Raw genomic sequence first — 6,000 nt, 5'->3', positions numbered from 1 at the left:
CTGAGCATGAATGGAAGCTGCATTGGTCTGTCTAGTGGCTGACTTGGGAACGGGATGCCCCGGTAAATCCCCTGGGCATGAGATGCCCTGGTGGAGCTCCTAGACATGGGATGGAAACTGTATTGTTGCCCTGGCTGATAACTTGTTTTAGGACAGGGATGGAAGGAATGTACTCCTCCTCCTTTTGGGTTTTTTCAAGGCATCCTTCTGGACAACCTATGAGGGTTACAATTGGGCACATTGGTTTACAGTTGTTACTGCTCCTGTCCAGAGTCAGTTAGTGATAATAGGGAGGAAGTCATACCATGTGTTTGATCATTTGAAGTTGCTACAGTGTTACCTTTTTCTCTACCTCCATGTAATTTCTACATAAAGCCACTGGAAGTGGCTCAGGATGAGGTATCATTGGTATGCCAATAGCCAATTACACATTGGCACTCTGGGCTGCAATGCACCTGATCTAGATTAGGTGTCTAGTCTAGATCAGAGGTGTCAAACTGGCGGCCCCCGGCCGGATGCATCATATACATCCCTGCCAAAATGATAATTCAGCATGGGGAAACACACCCCACAAAAGAACGTCCACAACTGGGTTGTCCTCCTAAATTAACAGCTAGTATACCAGCTGAAGCTCTTCTTGAAGTATAATTGAGAAATATCACTGATAAATATCTTCATCACCACTGAAGCTGAGTATTGCAATGTGCTTTAAATTGGGCTTAAAATTTAAAACTATAAAGAAGCCACAACTGGTGCAAATGCAACATTCCATCTATTAGTGGGTGCCCTATATCACTGGTTTTGTGAAAACTACACTGGCTACTGTAAGGCTTCCAAGTACAAAATACTGGTTTTGACCTATAAAGTATTTTATGGCTTGGCCTCCAAGTATCTATGGGGTTGCCTATTTCAGATAGAACTAACTCACCTGTTCTGAAAGGATAAGTTGTGTGTCCCGTCCACCCCAGGTGAGATAAGACGAGTGGAGTTTGAAGTTCCATTTTTCTAGCTCACCTTCAGTATTATAGAATTTACCTCTGAATATTCAAATGATATCTCCCTAACATTTTGGGGGAAAATGTCAAAAGTTGTTTTGTTGGGGACATGTTTTTGTGGTTTTATATTATTAACCTGATAGGACTTTTTGTTAAGCTAGCGATATAGAAATACCATAAATTAAGACAGCCAATTAGAGCAGAAATTAGAAGTGTGGTCCTCCAGATGCTACTGGATTTCAAAACATCTCACCACATTGTCCATGCTGGCTTTTGTTAACAAAAGTTGTGTGCTCAAGGGATATGAGGTATCTATAGAATTATTTGCACATAAAAATAAAAAGTTCAATGATGAATTAATTCCAGTTGTAATCGCTGATGCATCTTCCAGACATTCCCAAGTTTTGTACCATTATCAGTTGATTTCTTGCAAGAAGCCTGAAGTTTATATACAGAAATTATATTGGTCTCCAGCAAAAATATAGAGTCCCAGGGCCAGGCAATCAATCGTTTGCGCTTGTATAAAAGAAATTGGCCTTCGCAAACAGAGGAACACAATCCCGCATCTTGGATTTACTTAGGTGGTAGTCAGACAGAAAAGATTGCACTCTCCTGCTCCGGACTTGATCTACAAGTACGACGGATATTTGTGCCTGAAGCTATTTTGACTGCTTCCCACCATCTACATCCATAACAAATCCAAAAGCAGACGAAAAAAGGTAGCAGCTATTGCTTGTGCCGAACAGGTTCAGTTCTAACCTTGGAGCATTTTTCCCAGATTAATATTGAAAAGATTTAAGTCCTCCTCATTCGGTCCATTCCGAAAGAAATCCACTTAGATGACGGAACCTAGCGACCGCGTTCTTCCACCAAGGGCTAATGATCACGAAAGCAACCCGTCTCGGAATTTATATCACAGAATTGGGAACGGAATGAAGCAGCAGTCGCCAAGGCGACCAAGCTCCGCCTTCGGCCATGCCTTTCTCTCCTCTCTTCTCAGCACGGATTCCCGCCTGGCATGGGCGGGACTCTTGTGGAGTGATTGACAGTTGCTATAGTAACAGGCTCTTCTCGTCGCCATTTTGTCAGTTGGGCTTTTTTAAAAATAATTTTTCTTCCCGCCCGAATTATAACTTTACGTGGATTATTTTTCCTTCGGATTTCGGTGGCGGAGGGGTACCTTCCCTTTGGACAGTTGCACCGGAACGAAGCGGGACGACTCCGGGAGCACGCGTGTGCGGTCTGAAGTGATCCAAAGCGCAGTTCCTGAGAAGCCGGTTCGGCGGCGGCGCTCAGAAAGGGGGAGGAGAGCAGGCGGCTGGCTGGCTGGCGGCAAGCAGGCAGGGAGGGGGCGCGAGTGAGTTCCCGGGGGCTCTGTTCGGCGCTGCGCCGCGTTCCCCTCTCGCCCGTGCCGCTCTGACTCTCTCCGCTCTCCCTGCCCTGGGCTCAAGCAGCAGCTGAAGTCGCCACCACCGAGCTCTGCCCGTGCCCCGCTGCCGATCGCTGCGCAGGTTTGGAACGCGCGCCATTTTGTGAGCGATAGAAAATCTGCCCGGCCAGGAAACGCCGCGGATCCGCCCGCCGGGCCGGGCTGCCCTCCTCCAGGAGAGGGAGGTGCGCGATTGGCTCCGCTTCGGGGCCAAGGCCCTGGTCCCTTTTGCACGGGCCCCGAGCGTGTCGGGCGAAGTGATCCACGCCGGGTGGGAAAGACTGCGGAGAGGCTGCTGGGCTGGGCCGCTGGCTGAGGAGGGTAATGAACTGAACCCAGCCGCTGCTCACTCCCCTCCTGAATCCCGAGACAGGAGGGAGGCCTTGGTCAGTACAGGACAACTGCGGCAGCCCGGACAGTAACCAGAGGCGGCCACCGCCCCGATATACGGTAAGTGGTAGAGCCTCTAGCAGTGGGCCGCCGGCTCAATGGCATTGGGAGAGAGGGGCCGCTGCCATCTTGAAGAGGGAGCCTGGGCCGCTTCGGTGGTTAGGCAAACGAGGAGGCCGACCTAGCGGAGGGAAAAGCAGACACCGGTTTCTTGTACCCTTTTATTCCCGGTTAGCTTTGCAGGGAAGTTCTGTTCTAAGTTGTGAAGGTGAGGCTGAGGCCTTTTCCCACCTGGGTAATGGATTGGTTCTGGTAACTCGGCGTTGCTCTTACCTGGCCCGAGATGGTGGAGGAGGAAGAAGTTCTGGTCTTTCCGCAACCTTTCGGGCAGGTAGGCAGAAAAATCGGCAGGTTTGAATTAGCACCTGTTATAAGAAGAGACGAATGTAAGGACTAGTCTGTTAACCTCCTAGGTACTGGTATAATCACAGCAAGTCTTCTATTTTTATTCATCTAGGGTCATTGCAGTATATACATATTCTAGAGTCTTGTCACAGGAAGGTCTTAATTTTAATATAAAATGAACTAAAAATAAAATAGATTTAGCAACAAATATCAGCTAAAAAGAGAATTTCACTAGAATAAATGCATTCAATTGATTTCTAAAGTACATTTTATCTTGAACTACACCTACTCAGAGATAAGCATTGATTTTTACAGAATTCTGTAATAAGACTGGACATTCCAGTCAAATCAGATTATTTCTCCATGGAGACTAGGCTATTTATTATACTTTCATTAACTTACCAGAAAACATAAAATATACTTTTATCTTCTGTAAACTCTAAATCAATACTCCATGGTTTTGCCTTACTATTTATACTGAATATATTGTTTAACTACACATACAGTTTTATGTAAATTCTATCCCTGGATTCCACATAAGCAGAAATTGAACTCATTAAAGATACACTTATCAAGGAGCAAATCCTGTTGAAATGAAATAAACATCTGAATATGAATCCTGTACACATAGGAGTTGGATATGTCTTGATTTCCAAATCAATTAATCAATTCTTTGATTAGAACAAAAATTGAACCTCTTCCGGTGTAACTTCATAATAACTGATTAGGACTATGGGAGAGCAGTAAAGAGAATTGATTAGGACATGTAAAAAAGATTCAATCTCAATTCCAAAGAATTGTATGTGTGTAGTTTTCATTCTGAATAATTTGCTAAAAGAAGTTACTGTAGCACAACAATCATTTTATGACATCCTAGATTACATTTTCTTGAAAGTAAAATTTTAGGATGGGTACATTGCATAGTATTTCTGGTTAAAAAGAAGTCTAGAAAGTGGTGTTCTTCGGAGCTGTATTGTTGGAAAATGTAGGTTTTATTGCAGTAAATGCCTTGTATAAAATTATGTGCATTTCAATATTTTAAGTCTAAAGTTGACTTAATTCTAAAAGTGCTATGTCAGTGGCATGCACTATTGAAAATTGCAGCTATTTAATTCTCAAGATCACTTCCACTAATTTAGAGTTTGGTTCATCTTGCAGTTCTAAATATAGTAGACATTATTAGATTTTTAATAAAATTATGTTTGTTCAATTTAGGCTTACTTGATTTTGAACTAAATTTATAAATTCTTTAAATATTTGTTTTGTAGAAATGCAAGAAGAAAAAAGTGCTTGCTATGTGTGCTTACTTAGCAATATATCAAACTTTTAAAAGTGCATTTTTCTTCTTAGTATTGTATTTGGAATTGGAGCCTAACTTCCCAATCTTGTCTGCATGTGTTAGAAGTAAATCAGTTGAGCTTAGTGTACTAACTAAACTAAAATAAAATATAGGATTGAATTTGTAGTATAAACCTAGACTATCTTCCTTTGGAGTAGGCTGTTCTATTTTATTAGACAAAAATGCTTTAATATTGTTTTGAAGTATGTAAAACAAGGCATGTTACAGTGAAATGTAAATAATAACTCAATTCCTTTTAGATTTCCTAACCAACTTTGCTAGAAGTTGCTTTTCAATTGGTTATTTATTATATGTATAATGAATGACTTACATATTAAAAGATTTGTTGCCGATATCTTACATTGTTCAATTATTTTATTAATGTAAACTATCTGGAGTCCAATGATAATGGATATTATTAAATTTTAGCCCTGTCGCTTTATGCAAATATTATAATAAATGTTCTTTATCTTTGAAATATGTGATACATATCTATCGAGATATGTGTAAGAGTAAATTAAGTCTTCAGAGTTAAAAGTTCCTTTCCTAGTACAGAATAATATGATTAAATGCAGAATATAGATTGATATTGATGCTATATTGTAGCTACTTGCACTTGTTTAAAAGTATTCTTAATTATAGAGTGATGAAATACAGAAGAAATCATTTTTATATGGGAGACGTTCAAAGAAAATTTTTCTTTGAACATTTCTATAATATGTACATGTGTGTGTATATGTACATATATATCAGGAATTCAAATTATTACACATTTATACAAGGTGGAATAGTGACAGACGTTATTCAGAGGCCAGCCTAATATATTTTTATTCTGAAAGTAAGTCTTAATGAATTCACTGGTCTCTTCCCTCTCCCTGTAAAAGTGCATGATTTATATTGAATGTTAACTGCACAATCCTGTATTTGTCTTTTCAGAAGTGAATTTATTTATAATCAGAGAAGCTTATTTTCTAGTAAATGTGTAATGTTGCATCCAAGCAGGGCAATCTTAAAATTTCTGTTAGAGTGCTCCAATTTGGAGGAATCTAGCAGATAGTTTTTACAGCTGGATTTTCCTATTTGAGATTGAACCTGTTTCTGTAATAATTTACAGGAGAAATCTGACAATGCTGGGAAGTGTAAGACTGCAATCTAAATACAATTTTTAAAAATGCTTATAATAATTAAATGGCTATTACTCTTGTATTACTTTCAAAACATAGCTTGACAGCCTAATTGGCATAATGTGGATTGAGGCTTTTATATTGGTTATTTATAATACTTATCTTCTGGTTCTTATTAAATATATAGTCAGATAAAGTTTCTTTTATTTAACTTGACATTGAATATGAAAATATGAGGCAATGAAATAATTTAGTTAATTTTCCTATTTTAAATTTTTCATGCTCTGTTTAGAAATATTTTCTTTAATGTGGAAGAGT

General features: G+C 39.8%; 1 protein-coding gene across 1 annotated transcript in view; it reads left to right on the top strand.

Moving 5' to 3' along the window:
• The first annotated feature begins 2,444 nt into the window (after window positions 1-2,444).
• Window positions 2,445-6,000, top strand: part of DYRK1A (dual specificity tyrosine phosphorylation regulated kinase 1A) — a 206,452-nt gene continuing 202,896 nt past the window's right edge. The window contains exon 1 of the mRNA XM_070944306.1: window positions 2,445-2,874. The gene's annotated coding sequence lies outside the window, so the exon portion shown is untranslated. The remainder of the gene's footprint in view (window positions 2,875-6,000) is intronic.

The sequence above is a fragment of the Pituophis catenifer genome, unplaced genomic scaffold, assembly GCF_029215685.1.
Source record: "Pituophis catenifer annectens isolate HBS135680 unplaced genomic scaffold, rPitCat1.0.hap2 SCAF_4, whole genome shotgun sequence".
NCBI classification, from domain to species: domain Eukaryota; kingdom Metazoa; phylum Chordata; class Lepidosauria; order Squamata; family Colubridae; genus Pituophis; species Pituophis catenifer.
The sequence above is the reverse complement of the archived record's forward strand: the minus strand, read 5'-3'. Positions and strand labels throughout refer to the sequence as shown.